This window comes from Schistocerca gregaria, chromosome 2 (assembly GCF_023897955.1).
Source record: "Schistocerca gregaria isolate iqSchGreg1 chromosome 2, iqSchGreg1.2, whole genome shotgun sequence".
In the NCBI taxonomy this organism is placed as follows: domain Eukaryota; kingdom Metazoa; phylum Arthropoda; class Insecta; order Orthoptera; family Acrididae; genus Schistocerca; species Schistocerca gregaria.
This window is the reverse complement of record NC_064921.1, coordinates 967,809,532-967,824,726: the sequence shown is the minus strand read 5'-3', so window position 1 is coordinate 967,824,726 and position 15,195 is coordinate 967,809,532. Positions and strand designations below refer to the sequence as shown.

The 15,195-nt window shown below is 48.0% G+C and overlaps 10 non-coding genes across 10 annotated transcripts; 7 read left to right on the top strand and 3 right to left on the bottom strand.

The window, feature by feature from the left end:
• Window positions 1–1,497: 1,497 nt before the first annotated feature.
• Trnaq-uug (transfer RNA glutamine (anticodon UUG)) lies at window positions 1,498–1,569 on the bottom strand. Its single transcript has one exon. It is a non-coding gene; the product is annotated as a tRNA-Gln (tRNA).
• A 554-nt stretch (window positions 1,570–2,123) lies between these two features.
• Trnaq-uug (transfer RNA glutamine (anticodon UUG)) lies at window positions 2,124–2,195 on the top strand. Its single transcript has one exon. It is a non-coding gene; the product is annotated as a tRNA-Gln (tRNA).
• Window positions 2,196–2,693: 498 nt separating this feature from the next.
• Window positions 2,694–2,765, bottom strand: Trnaq-uug (transfer RNA glutamine (anticodon UUG)). The gene has a single exon. It is a non-coding gene; the product is annotated as a tRNA-Gln (tRNA).
• Window positions 2,766–3,319: 554 nt separating this feature from the next.
• Window positions 3,320–3,391, top strand: Trnap-ugg (transfer RNA proline (anticodon UGG)). Its single transcript has one exon. It is a non-coding gene; the product is annotated as a tRNA-Pro (tRNA).
• Window positions 3,392–4,515: 1,124 nt separating this feature from the next.
• Window positions 4,516–4,587, top strand: Trnap-ugg (transfer RNA proline (anticodon UGG)). The gene has a single exon. It is a non-coding gene; the product is annotated as a tRNA-Pro (tRNA).
• Window positions 4,588–5,711: 1,124 nt separating this feature from the next.
• Trnap-ugg (transfer RNA proline (anticodon UGG)) lies at window positions 5,712–5,783 on the top strand. Its single transcript has one exon. It is a non-coding gene; the product is annotated as a tRNA-Pro (tRNA).
• A 1,123-nt stretch (window positions 5,784–6,906) lies between these two features.
• Window positions 6,907–6,978, top strand: Trnap-ugg (transfer RNA proline (anticodon UGG)). The gene has a single exon. It is a non-coding gene; the product is annotated as a tRNA-Pro (tRNA).
• Window positions 6,979–13,669: 6,691 nt separating this feature from the next.
• Trnap-ugg (transfer RNA proline (anticodon UGG)) lies at window positions 13,670–13,741 on the top strand. Its single transcript has one exon. It is a non-coding gene; the product is annotated as a tRNA-Pro (tRNA).
• A 498-nt stretch (window positions 13,742–14,239) lies between these two features.
• Window positions 14,240–14,311, bottom strand: Trnaq-uug (transfer RNA glutamine (anticodon UUG)). The gene has a single exon. It is a non-coding gene; the product is annotated as a tRNA-Gln (tRNA).
• Window positions 14,312–14,866: 555 nt separating this feature from the next.
• Window positions 14,867–14,938, top strand: Trnap-ugg (transfer RNA proline (anticodon UGG)). The gene has a single exon. It is a non-coding gene; the product is annotated as a tRNA-Pro (tRNA).
• Window positions 14,939–15,195: the final 257 nt, after the last annotated feature.

The window sequence follows — 15,195 nt, the reverse complement described above, 5'->3', positions numbered from 1 at the left end:
GAATCTATTCGTTTCCCAAGAACTAGTACATCGCATGCACGTTTGTTAAATGCACGCGCATGTAGCACCCAAAACGGAGAGATACTGGGACCAGCAGCTGAGGTCGTCTTCTCACAGTTGAACCCTTTACGTTCAGTTATTAATCCTAGTAGCAAAAGCATAAGCATTTGGAGCGTTCCCCATTCACGTGTGGACTGCTATTAACAATTTGCATTACATGATCCTAGCTAAAATTCTGGTTATACAATTCCAACTACCAGCTCGTACACATTTCTAGGAACGATCGCAAAACACAGAGTCAGTTTCCACCGAGACTCGAACTCGGATTGCTGGATTCAAAGTCCGGAATGCTAAACATTACACCAAGGAACCGGGTGCCCCTAGCGGACTTACATTGAGCAGCGTCATGACATTAAATCTATAAGCTGCGATTTATTACATGTAGCGTCCTCAGGAAGTGTTTGCGTGCTAATGAATCATCCAAGTAGGCTGAAAGTGGAGGGAGCAACTTGGAATGTAGCGAGAATTCTTGCCATCATTCGTACATGAAATGATGTCTAAGGGTCAGGAAATCAAAATCGCGGAACAGCCACTTTCGTATGGTGGATGCTTTGTGCTGGAAGCAGCCTAGCTATGAAAACAGCTATGGACACAGAGTACTGTCGAAAAGTGCGTGCTGTCACACAACGCTACGTAGTGGGCGGATGGTGCGTGACACGATAACATTTGCACTTCACACGATCGACATACTGTCACACAACTCAAGCAGCTCTTTCAGCCTTCACATACACTGGCCCTCAGCACAGCTCATGTTGTTGGTGTTGGATTAAGAAACCTCTTTGAGAATATGGTCCATATTGGATGCTGTGACTAGCAAGTGCGGCAAGATATCAGTAGGTGGCGGGGTGCACACCTGCTTCGTTGTGCGGCCTGTTGGTCTAGAGGTATGATTTATGCTTTGTGTGCAGGAGGTCCCGGTTTCAAATCCCGGACAGGCCCTACTTTTCACTTTCGCGACAACCAAGCATTACGATAAACTAGCGAGTCTCTGAAAGTAAGCCATGCAACAGGACAAACTGCATGTTGGGCCACCGGCCAATGATACTGGCAAGTGCGTCTTGTGGAAAGCAATCTACGAAGCAGGATTAAGCCGTGTTCGATTACTTATATCTATACCTAAAGACTGACACGTATAACGATTCTATTCGTTTCCCAAGAACTAGTACATCGCATGCACGTTTGTTAAATGCACGCGCATGCAGCACCCAAAACGGAGAGATACTGGGACGCTCGGCTGAGGTCGTCTTCTCGCAGTTGAACCCCTTACGTTCCGTTATTAATCCTAGTAGCAAAAACATAAGCATTTGGAGCGTTCCCCATTCACGTGTGGACTGCTATTAACAATTTGCATTACATGATACTAGCTAAAATTCTGGATATACAATTCCAACTACCAGCTCGTACACATTTGTAGAAACGATCGCAAAACACAGATTCAGGTTCCACCGAGACTCGAACTCGGATGGCTGGATTCAAAGTCCAGAGTGCTAACCATTACACCATGGAACCGGGGGCCCCTCGCGGACTGGAATTGAGCAGCATCATGACATTAAACCTATAAGCTGCGATTTATTACATGTAGCGTCCTCAGGAAGTGTTTGCGTGCTAATGAAGCATCCAAGTAGGCTGAAAGTGGAGGGAGCAACTTGGAATGTAGCGACAATTCTTGCCAGTATTCGTACATGAAATGATGTGTAAGGGTCAGGTAATCATAATCGCGGAACAGCCACTTTCGTATGGTGGATGCTTTGTGCTGGAAGCAGCATAGCTATGAAATAGCAATGGACACAGAGTACTGTCGAAAAGTGCGTGCTGTCACACAACTCTACGTAGTGGGCGGATGGTGCGTGACACGATAACATTTGCACTTCACACGATCGACATACTGTCACACAACTGAAGCAGCTCTTTCAGCCTTCACATACATTGGTCCTCAGCACAGCTCATGTTGTTGGTGTCGGATTAAGAAACCTCTTTGAGAATATGGTCCATATTGGATGCTGCAACTAGCAAGTGCGGCAAGATATCAGTAGGTGGCGGGGTGCACAACTCCTTCCTTGTGCGGCCTGTTGGTCTAGGGGTATGATTCCTGCTTTTGGTGCAGGAGGTCCCGGGTTCAAATCCCGGACAGGCCCTACTTTTCACTTTCGCGACAACCAAGCATTACGATAAACTAGCGAGTCTCTGAAAGTAAGCCATGCAACAGGACAAACTGCATGTCGGGCCCCAGGCCAATGATACTGGCAAGTGCGTCTTGTGGAAAGCAATCTACGAAGCAGGATTAAGCCGTGTTCGATTACTTATATCTATACCTAAAGACTGACACGTATAACGATTCTATTCGTTTCCCAAGAACTAGTACATCGCATGCACGTTTGTTAAATGCACGCGCATGCAGCACCCAAAACGGAGAGATACTGGGACCCTCAGCTGAGGTCGTCTTCTCGCAGTTGCACCCCTTACGTTCAGTTATTAATTCTAGTAGCAAAAGCATAAGCATTTGGAGCGTTCCCCATTCACGTGTGGACTGCTATTAACAATTTGCATTACATGATCCTAGCTAAAATTCAGGATATACAATTCCAACTACCAGCTCGTACACATTTCTAGAGAAGATCGCAAAACACAGATACAGGTTCCACCGAGACTCGAACTCGGATCGCTGGATTCAAAGTCCAGAGTGCTAACCATTACACCATGGAACCGGGTGCCCTCGCGGACTGGAATTGAGCAGCATCATGACATTAAACCTATAAGCTGCGATTTATTACATGTAGCGTCCTCAGGAAGTGTTTGCGTGCTAATGAAGCATCCAAGTAGGCTGAAAGTGGAGGGAGCAACTTGGAATGTAGCGAGAATTCTTGCCAGTATTCGTACATGAAATGATGTCTAAGGGTCAGGAAATCAAAATCGCGGAACAGCCACTTTCGTATGGTGGATGCTTTGTGCTGGAAGCAGCCTAGCTATGAAAACAGCTATGGACACAGAGTACTGTCGAAAAGTGCGTGCTGTCACACGACGCTACGTAGTGGGCGGATGGTGCGTGACACGATAACATTTGCACTTCACACGATCGACATACTGTCACACAACTCAAGCAGCTCTTTCAGCCTTCACATACACTGGTCCTCAGCACAGCTCATGTTGTTGGTGTCGGATTAAGAAACCTCTTTGAGAATATGGTCCATATTGGATGCTGCGACTAGCAAGTGCGGCAAGATATCAGTAGGTGGCGGGGTGCACACCTGCTTCGTTTTGCGGCCTGTTGGTCTAAGGGTATGATTCCTGCTTTGGGTGCAGGAGGTCCCGGGTTCAAATCCCGGACAGGCCCTACTTTTCACTTTCGCGACAACCAAGCATTACGATAAACTAGCGAGTCTCTGAAAGTAAGCCATGCAACAGGACAAACTGCATGTCGGGCCACCGGCCAATGATACTGGCAAGTGCGTCTTGTGGAAAGCAATCTACGAAGCAGGATTAAGCCGTGTTCGATTACTTATATCTATACCTAAAGACTGACACGTATAACGATTCTATTCGTTTCCCAAGAACTAGTACATCGCATGCACGTTTGTTAAATGCACGCGCATGCAGCACCCAAAACGGAGAGATACTGGGACCCTCAGCTGAGGTCGTCTTCTCGCAGTTGAACCCCTTACGTTGCGTTATTAATCCTAGTAGCAAAAGCATAAGCATTTGGAGCGTTCCCCATTCACGTGTGGACTGCTATTAACAATTTGCATTACATGATCCTAGCTAAAATTCAGGATATACAATTCCAACTACCAGCTCGTACACATTTCTAGAAACGATCGCAAAACACAGATTCAGGTTCCACCGAGACTCGAATTCGGATCGGTGGATTCAAAGTCCAGAGTGCTAACCATTACACCATGGAACCGGGTGCCCTCGCGGACTGGAATTGAGCAGCATCATGACATTAAACCTATAAGCTGCGATTAATTACATGTAGCGTCCTCAGGAAGTGTTTGCGTGCTAATGAAGCATCCAAGTAGGCTGAAAGAGGAGGGAGCAACTTGGAATGTAGCGAGAATTCTTGCCAGTATTCGTACATGAAATGATGTCTAAGGGTCAGGAAATCAAAATCGCGGAACAGCCACTTTCGTATGGTGGATGATTTGTGCTGGAACCAGCCTAGCTATGAAAACAGCTATGGACACAGAGTACTGTCGAAAAGTGCGTGCTGTCACACGACGCTACGTAGTGGGCGGATGGTGCGTGACACGATAACATTTGCACTTCACACGATCGACATACTGTCACACAACTCAAGCAGCTCTTTCAACCTTCACATACACTGGTCCTCAGCACAGCTCATGTAGTTGGTGTCGGATTAAGAAACCTCTTTGAGAATATGGTCCATATTGGATGCTGCGACTAGCAAGTGCGGCAAGATATCAGTAGGTGGCGGGGTGCACACCTGCTTCGTTTTGCGGCCTGTTGGTCTAGGGGTATGATTCCTGCTTTGGGTGCAGGAGGTCCCGGGTTCAAATCCCGGACAGGCCCTACTTTTCACTTTCGCGACAACCAAGCATTACGATAAACTAGCGAGTCTCTGAAAGTAAGCCATGCAACAGGACAAACTGCATGTCGGGCCACCTGAAAATGATACTGGCAAGTGCGTCTTGTGGAAAGCAATCTACGAAGCAGGATTAAGCCGTGTTCGATTACTTATATCTATACCTAAAGACTGACACGTATAACGATTCTATTCGTTTCCCAAGAACTAGTACATCGCATGCACGTTTGTTAAATGCACGCGCATGCAGCACCCAAAACGGAGAGATACTGGGACCCTCAGCTGAGGTCGTCTTCTCGCAGTTGAACCCCTTACGTTGCGTTATTAATCCTAGTAGCAAAAGCATAAGCATTTGGAGCGTTCCCCATTCACGTGTGGACTGCTATTAACAATTTGCATTACATGATCCTAGCTAAAATTCAGGATATACAATTCCAACTACCAGCTCGTACACATTTCTAGTAACGATCGCAAAACACAGATTCAGGTTCCACCGAGACTCGAATTCGGATCGGTGGATTCAAAGTCCAGAGTGCTAACCATTACACCATGGAACCGGGTGCCCTCGCGGACTGAAATTGAGCAGCATCATGACGTTAAACCTATAAGCTGCGATTTATTACATGTAGCGTCCTCAGGAAGTGTTTGCGTGCTAATGAAGCATCCAAGTAGGCTGAAAGTGGAGGGAGCAACTTGGAATGTAGCGAGAATTCTTGCCAGTATTCGTACATGAAATGATGTCTAAGGGTCAGGAAATCAAAATCGCGGAACAGCCACTTTCGTATGGTGGATGATTTGTGCTGGAACCAGCCTAGCTATGAAAACAGCTATGGACACAGAGTACTGTCGAAAAGTGCGTGCTGTCACACGACGCTACGTAGTGGGCGGATGGTGCGTGACACGATAACATTTGCACTTCACACGATCGACATACTGTCACACAACTCAAGCAGCTCATTCAACCTTCACATACACTGGTCCTCAGCACAGCTCATGTTGTTGGTGTCGGATTAAGAAACCTCTTTGAGAATATGGTCCATATTGGATGCTGCGAGTAGCAAGTGCGGCAAGATATCAGTAGGTGGCGGGGTGCACACCTGCTTCGTTTTGCGGCCTGTTGGTCTAGGGGTATGATTCCTGCTTTGGGTGCAGGAGGTCCCGGGTTCAAATCCCGGACAGGCCCTACTTTTCACTTTCGCGACAACCAAGCATTACGATAAACTAGCGAGTCTCTGAAAGTAAGCCATGCAACAGGACAAACTGCATGTCGGGCCACCTGAAAATGATACTGGCAAGTGCGTCTTGTGGAAAGCAATCTACGAAGCAGGATTAAGCCGTGTTCGATTACTTATATCTATACCTAAAGACTGACACGTATAACGATTCTATTCGTTTCCCAAGAACTAGTACATCGCATGCACGTTTGTTAAATGCACGCGCATGCAGCACCCAAAACGGAGAGATACTGGGACCCTCAGCTGAGGTCGTCTTCTCGCAGTTGAACCCCTTACGTTGCGTTATTAATCCTAGTAGCAAAAGCATAAGCATTTGGAGCGTTCCCCATTCACGTGTGGACTGCTATTAACAATTTGCATTACATGATCCTAGCTAAAATTCAGGATATACAATTCCAACTACCAGCTCGTACACATTTCTAGTAACGATCGCAAAACACAGATTCAGGTTCCACCGAGACTCGAATTCGGATCGGTGGATTCAAAGTCCAGAGTGCTAACCATTACACCATGGAACCGGGTGCCCTCGCGGACTGAAATTGAGCAGCATCATGACGTTAAACCTATAAGCTGCGATTTATTACATGTAGCGTCCTCAGGAAGTGTTTGCGTGCTAATGAAGCATCCAAGTAGGCTGAAAGTGGAGGGAGCAACTTGGAATGTAGCGACAATTCTTGCCAGTATTCGTACATGAAATGATGTCTAAGGGTCAGGAAATCAAAATCGCGGAACAGCCACTTTCGTATGGTGGATGATTTGTGCTGGAAGCAGCCTAGCTATGAAATAGCTATGGACACAGAGTACTGTCGAAAAGTGCGTGCTGTCACACAACGCTACGTAGTGGGCGGATGGTGCGTGACACGATAACATTTGCACTTCACACGATCGACATACTGTCACACAACTCAAGCAGCTCTTTCAGCCTTCACATACACTGGTCCTCAGCACAGCTCATGTTGTTGGTGTCGGATTAAGAAACCTCTTTGAGAATATGGTCCATATTGGATGCTGCAACTAGCAAGTGCGGCAAGATATCAGTAGGTGGCGGGGTGCACACCTGCTTCGTTGTGCGGCCTGTTGGTCTAGGGGTATGATTCCTGCTTTGGGTGCAGGAGGTCCAGGGTTCAAATCCCGGACAGGCCCAACTTTTCACTTTCGCGACAACCAAGCATTACGATAAACTAGCGAGTCTCTGAAAGTAAGCCATGCAACAGGACAAACTGCATGTCGGGCCACCGGCCAATGATACCGGCAAGTGCGTCATTTGGAAAGCAATCTACGAAGCAGGATTAAGCCGTGTTCGATTACTTATATCTATACCTAAAGACTGACACGTATAACGAATCTATTCGTTTCCCAAGAAGTAGTACATCGCATGCACGTTTGTTAAATGCACGCGCATGCAGCACCCAAAACGGAGAGATACTGGGACCCTCAGCTGAGGTCGTCTTCTCGCAGTTGAACCCCTTACGTTCCGTTATTAATCCTAGTAGCGAAAGCATAAGCATTTGGAGCGTTCCCCATTCACGTGTGGACTGCTATTAACAATTTGCATTACATGATACTAGCTAAAATTCTGGATATACAATTCCAACTACCAGCTCGTACACATTTCTAGAAACGATCGCAAAACACAGATTCAGGTTCCACCGAGACTCGAACTCGGATCGCTGGATTTTTTTTTTCTTTTACGATAATTACCACTGTGGTTCTTGTTTATAATTATTATATGTATAAAAGTTGAATGTTTCCCAATCCACTTTGTTATTCTGGTTAAAAACTCAATGTTTCTCCTCATATACTTTACAATGAAAAATGGAAAACCCACCGCCATGAAGTGTGTTGTTGGACAAAAAGAAAATAATTTTTATTCAATAATGTAACTAATTTGTTAAAGATAATGTAGGTTTGGGAAACTTTCTGAATAATTGGTGGAATAACAAAAAAAAAAAAATGAAACAGAAGGAAAAAGAAGTGGCGGAGTAGGAATCGAACCCGAGACCTCTGGCGCAAGAGTCCGAGCCCTAACGATCCTTTTTTTTTTTTAGATAATGAGCGACATCACGCGAACGGGCGCAGGTAACTAGCTTTTTTTTTAATTAATTTATTTATTTTACATATATTTGTTCATATCACATAGGACGCCCTCCAGGCGAAAAAAAAAATTATGTGGAATTACCATCAGTAACATATAAAATAGAAAGGGAATTATAGGAATTAAAGAAAACGCCCTCCTGGCAGAACAGACAAAGCAGCATCCGCGTCCCGCCAACTTGTGGGTAGACGCACACCGAACCCCAAGGCAGTCAGGCATGTTCCAGGCACGTCTTCACGAAGAGTATTGCATTTTCCGGTACATGGGACTGAGTCCTGGTATTACACACTCTCATTAAAGTCATCTTCTCATACCTGGGACACCCCAGCTGCAGGGGGGATCGAAGAAGGCACTACCCAAAAAGTTGGCATAGTACTGACGGTATCGCGGATGGTGCATGAGAAAAGTAAAGCGATCTTGCAGGAATGTCCAAAAATCAAGAACACTCTTGTCACCTTCATGGAACAAATAAGAGATCGAGAGACCTTTTATCCAGATCACAGCGTTGGTCTTCGTACTTGGGAAGTATGTCTCATCTGGGAACAGAAGAGATTTCGGTGTAATGGCATGGGGAGCCGTACGTAGAAGAAAGGCAAGCATCTTCTGAATCAGCTGCCACACCTCTGCAGAAGATCCACACATCAGTCGATGTTCGTCCGTATCAAGCGTTTGACAGCGAGGACACAGCGGCGAATCTGTCATTTTTATGGCATGTAGACGAAGTTGTGTCATGTATTTTCCATTAACGACCAAATACCAGGTCGCACGTGCGCTCGTGTCTAGGTATATATGGTGTACAGAACGCCATACTACGGGCCATGCGATCGTAGGATATCGCCTTTCCACAACATTCCGAGTGTGATTTCTCATCATGATTCGGTAAACATCACGTGCCATAGGGGGTCTGGTACTAGGCAAGTCGGCATGGACATAACTGTATTCGATGAAAAAGGTCCGGATATGTGAGAGAGGGGAAGAAATATGGGCTACTGCAACGGGTGCCACTCGAGAGGGAGGGGCCACTTCATCAATCAGGCTTCCCGATAATCCGTTTCGGCGGCGGATCCACGATTTAACCATCGTACTTAAATAAAGGGCAGCTGCTCTCGCTCGGACGTTGACAAGGCCGAGGCCGCCATCTCGAGGAGGAAGTGTCAGCGTGTCGTAGCGGACTTTGAAGATAAGACCCGCGCTAACAAAGTAGCCGAACGCCGCCTGAAGTCTGTGTGCCATTGCCTTTGGCATCGGTAAAATCTGTGCTAAATGGGGTAGTCGCGAGACTAGATGAGTGTTAACAAAATCCACCCTTTGTAACATGTCCAATGCTCTCAGGAGGTTGCCACGAACGTTAGTGCGGATAGCTTGAAGCAGGTGTTTGTAGTTAAATGAGATCGTGCGCTGTATATCACGCGTGAAGGTGATCCCCAAACATTTGAGCTTGTCCACTAATGGCAATGGTGCCACACTCTCAGCTGGAAGGCCTCTACCGATGGACATAGCACTAGATTTCGTCAGGTTCACACGGCTGCCCGCAGCAGCCCCGTACTGGTTTATCCACGCCAGTGCCTCTCTCACTTCATCCTCCGATAGAACCAAGAACACCAAGTCATCTGCATAGGCGCGGCAGATGAAAGAAGTCCCCCTCATTGTTATGCCTGTCAACCGGCTCCTCAAACCGTGTAATAGTGGCTCAAGGGCAATGGCGAAAAGCAGCATCGACAGCGGACATCCTTGACGGACCGACCGCATGACGTTAATAGGGCCCGCCACACGGCCATTGACCAGCACCCGCGACGTGGCACCTCGGAGAAGCCGCAAGACGAGGTGTATAAACCTGTGGGGAAAGGCCATCCGTCGGAGTACGTTTTCGAGAAAGTCATGACTCACTCTATCAAAGGCGTATTCGAAGTCCACTGTCACTAAGGCACCACGACTGCGACATGTCATGGTCAGGGCTATAACGTCACGGTAATCGCTGAGTGCCGTCTGAATGTTACTATCACCTCCAAAGCACGTTTGATCCAGAGAGATAACTTGAGGGACGACGCGCCCAATGCGAGCGCCAAGAATCCGGGTAAAAATCTTGAAGTCACAATTTAACATGGTCAGCGGCCGATAATGTTCCACTCCTCGACCTCCCGATGGCTTGGGGACCGGGATAAGCAAGCCTTCTACGAATTCGGGTGGGAGAGGAAAGTCAGGGTTCATCAGTTCTTCATACATCGCAGTCCAGCGTGAGCCCATGATGTCATGAAATGTGCGGTAAAACTCCAGCGGGAACCCATCTGGACCTGGGGCTTTGTTTGCCGCACCCTTATGAAGAGCATCGGCGACGTCATCAGCCGTAATTGTCGCCGTGAGAATCTCCGCAGCAGACTCGTCCAGGGTATCTGTCAAGGAACGGAGGACATCAGACATTACCGCCACGTTCCGGTCCTCTGCTGCATAGAACTCGTTGTAGTGATCCACAAAGGCTCTTACGATGTCATTCTGGGACGTCAATCGACGACCATCTGGCATGTCGAGGGCGTTGATCAACTTTCTACGACACCGCTGCTTCTCTCGGATAACATGATGCATGGACGGGAGCTCTCCTGGTACACATTCGTGACATCTTGCTCGTACTACTGTGCCTTCAAGGCGGTGACGCATAAGAGAAATTATCTTCGCCTTAATACGTTGAATTTCAACCTGTCGTTGAACTGAGGGGGCAAGGTTTGAGAGTTCCCGGAGAATTGTGAAATAGTATTCCATGGTATGTCGGTGCCATAACATTTTATCGCGACCGTAATTCATCATAGAACGACGTAAAGCAGGCTTGGCGCAGTCGATCCACCACCGAAGTGTTGAAGGATACGCTGGAAGGCGTCTCACACAGTTGTTCCACGTCGTCTCTACGACCTGCCTACATTCCGGATCCTTGAGATGGGCCACATTCAGCTTCCACAGGCCTCGACCGCGCCACACCTTCTGCCTCTGGAGCGAAACAGTGCAAATGTAGGCGATATGGTCGGAAAAGGCGGTAGGCCATAACTCAGCGTCAAGCGTGGCAGTTACGAGTCCTGGGGACACGTAGACACGGTCAAGACGACTTGCTGAATGGCTGGTGACGTACGTATACCCAGGCCGATCGCCATGCACGCGGTCCCAAGTATCGGTGAGTTTCAGTTCATGTACAAGCAGCTTGAGTTCCTGGCATATGGTGAAATGGGGATGTTGGTCCTTTTGGGATAACACACAATTGAAGTCGCCGCCAAGAACAATATGGTCGTAGCGTCCGACAAACAAAGGAGCGATCTGTTCTGAATAGAATCGCGACCGCTCCCGTCGCTTGGCCGTGCCTGAGGGAGCGTAAACATTGATGACTCGAACACCGTGGAAAGTCACAGCAAGACCCCTAGCCGATGGTAGGTAAATCACGTCATCTACATCAATGCCTTCCTTTAAAAGAATACCTGTCCCACTGCCACCGTCGGCACACGGCGTGAGGTAGGAAACATAGCCATAGACATTAGGAAATGTCGCCAGGCGAACTTCCTGCAAAAGGGCAACATCTAGGTCCGACGCCCTCAACATATCACGGAGCAATTGTAGTTTGACAGGGGTGCCAATGGTGTTGACATTGATGGAGCCAATCCTGTAAGCTTGTCGTAGAATTGGGACTACAGGGACGCTCATGGAGGCACGAAGAGCAGCAGCGAACAAGAATGTTGTCCCAGTAGGCTGCACATCCCCATCCTGTAACCCTGTCGATTAGGAGTCGTGGGCTGGAGCAGCGGCATTCGCGGCTGTCTCACTAGTTGGTGTTTCGTCGGCTACATCGTCAGACCACGCAAGGGTGCGTGGATGGTGTGCGTCCAGTGGAGTACCAGCAGAGTCCGAAGGCAGTGTCAGCTCGGTGGTGGAAGAGTTGTCCTGGCTCAGCTGTTGTTCAACGTCCATAGGTACAGCGCCTGGTGCATGCAAGGATGGTTGTACGTCCGACGGAGTGCAAGTTGGTGCTTCCACCACGGATTCGTCCTTCGGGGGAACAACTTGATAATTTTGATCTTCATCGTCTTGAGACTGCGTCCTGCAGGTGTCAGACGGGGCGATCCGCCGTTTCCGACGTCTCTTCGGCGACCGTTGCTTGCGCACGTGATCTTCAGTGTCCGAAGACGCCTGGGGATCCGGATGTTCAGGCACAAAAGCATCGGTAGGCACAATCATGGAGTCAAGGGCCATCCCCTGTCCTTGAGATTGCTCACCACTGCACACGTCGGGAGGAGGAGGCAAGGGCGTCGATCCGTCCGCAACAGCCTGAGGCAGTACCGGAGACGACGATGTACCAGTAGTAGGAGCCAGTGGTGTTCACGGTCGGGGGTCGCTATGGAGAGCTTCGACAAACGTCAGCGGTAGCGACGTCGGAGCGGTCGTGGCCGGCAGGTCCCCAGGCGGTAACTGTGTGATTCTGCGCTGCAGACAGCTGGAACGGAGGTGTCCTTCTTTGCCACATCCCGAGCATGTCTTCGGCTGTCCATCATAAATAATAATTGCACGGCAGCCACCAATATATAAGTAGGACGGCACATGTTTGGTTAGTTCTATGCGGATCTGCCGTACTCCATTGAGAACCGGGTATGTAGTGAACTGAACCCACTTCTCAGATGTGTGGCTAATCACTTTTCCATATGGATGGAATGCAGATACCACTACCTCTGAAGGCACCTCGAAAGGGAGTTCAAAAACACGGATCGTGCGCAGTCCAAGTCCCGCATGTTCCACAGTTACGTCACCGATGTGTCCATCAGAGTGACGGAACTTAAGACCACTTCGAGTTGCATCTAGAATTTTTTCACGTATGTCTTCGTTGACCAATTTCACGTATACCACACTGCTCACTATAGAAAGGTGGATGCCAACAAGATCGTTGCAGTCAATCTTGACTTCATCTCTGATAAACTGTTCGATTTCCAGTGCTTTTGGTCGGGCATATTCAGGTGCAAAGCTAATCATCAGTGTCGATTTTCGGTGGGCATAAGCCATTCTCTGTAGAATGAAATATAGCACGCTAAGACGGCAGAATCACGTAAACAACTCCGCGAGCGAGCTGCGCGGCGAGGACGTAAACAAGACGTCCGTGCCGCTAGCGTGCCGAAAGGCGACTGATTCAAAGTCCAGAGTGCTAACCTTTACACCGTGGAACCGGGTGCCCTCGCGGAATGGAATTGAGCAGCATCATGACATTAAACCTATAAGCTGCGATTTATTACATGTAGCGTCCTCAGGATGTGTTTGCGTGCTAATGAAGCATCCAAGTAGGCTGAAAGTGGAGGGAGCAACTTGGAATGTAGCGAGAATTCTTGCCAGTATTCGTACATGAAATGATGTCTAAGGGTCAGGAAATCAAAATCGCGGAACAGCCACTTTCGTATGGTGGATGATTTGTGCTGGAAGCAGCCTAGCTATGAAATAGCTATGGACACAGAGTACTGTCGAAAAGTGCGTGCTGTCACACAACGCTACGTAGTGGGCGGATGGTGCGTGACACGATAACATTTGCACTTCACACGATCGACATACTGTCACACAACTCAAGCAGCTCTTTCAGCCTTCACATACACTGGTCCTCAGCACAGCTCATGTTGTTGGTGTCGGATTAAGAAACCTCTTTGAGAATATGGTCCATATTGGATGCTGCGACTAGCAAGTGCGGCAAGATATCAGTAGGTGGCGGAGTACACACCTGCTTCGTTGTGCGGCCTGTTGGTCTAGGGGTATGATTCCTGCTTTGGGTGCAGGAGGTCGCGGGTTCAAATCCCGGACGAGCCCTACTTTTCACTTTCGCGACAACCAAGCATTACGATATACTAGCGAGTCTCTGAAAGTAAGCCATGCAACAGGACAAACTGCATGTCGGGCCACCGGCCAATGATACTGGCAAGTGTGTCTTGTGGAAAGCAATCTACGAAGCAGGATTAAGCCGTCTTCGATTACTTATATCTATACCTAAAGACTGACACGTATAACGATTCTATTCGTTTCCCAAGAACTAGTACATCGCATGCACGTTTGTTAAATACACGCGCATGCAGCACCCAAAACGGAGAGATACTGGGACCCTCAGCTGAGGTCGTCTTCTCGCAGTTGAACCCCTTCAGTTCCGTTATTAATCCTAGTAGCGAAAGCATAAGCATTTGGAGCGTTCCCCATTCACGTGTGGACTGCTATTAACAATTTGCATTACATGATCCTAGCTAAAATTCTGGATATACAATTCCAACTACCAGCTCGTACACATTTCTAGAAACGATCGCAAAACACAGATTCAGGTTCCACCGAGACTCGAACTCGGATCGCTGGATTCAAAGTCCAGAATGCTAACCATTACACCATGGAACCGGGTGCCCCTCGCCGACTGGAATTGAGCAGCATCATGACATTAAACCTATAAGCTGCGATTTCTTACATGTAGCGTCCTCTGGAAGTGTTTGCGTGCTAATGAAGCATCCAAGTAGGCTGAAAGTGGAGGGAGCAACTTGGAATGTAGCGAGAATTCTTGCCAGTATTCGTACATGAAATGATGTCTAAGGGTCAGGTAATCAAAATCGCGGAACAGCCACTTTCGTATGGTGGATGCTTTGTGCTGGAAGCAGCCTAGCTATGAAAACAGCTATGGACACAGAGTACTGTCGAAAAGTGCGTGCTGTCACACAACGCTACGTAGTGGGCGGATGGTGCGTGACACGATAACATTTGCACTTCACACGATCGACATACTGTCACACAACTCAAGCAGCTCTTTCAGCCTTCACATACACTGGTCCTCAGCACAGCTCATGTTGTTGGTGTCGGATTAAGAAACCTCTTTGAGAATATGGTCCATATTGGATGCTGCAACTAGCAAGTGCGGCAAGATATCAGTAGGTGGCGGGGTGCACACCTGCTTCCTTGGGCGGCCTGTTGGTCTAGGGGTATGATACCTGCTTTGGGTGCAGGAGGTCCCGGGTTCAAATCCCGGACAGGCCCTACTTTTCACTTTCGCGACAGCCAAGCATTACAATAAACTAGAGTGTCTCTGAAAGTAAGCCATGCAACAGGACAAACTGCATGTCGGGCCACCTGAAAATGATACTGGCAAGTGCGTCTTGTGTAAATCAATCTACGAAGCCGGATTAAGCCGTGTTCGTTTACTTATATCTATACCTAAAGACTGACACGTATAGCGATTCTATTCCCAAGAACTAGTACATCGCATGCACGTTTGTTAAATGCACGCGCATGCA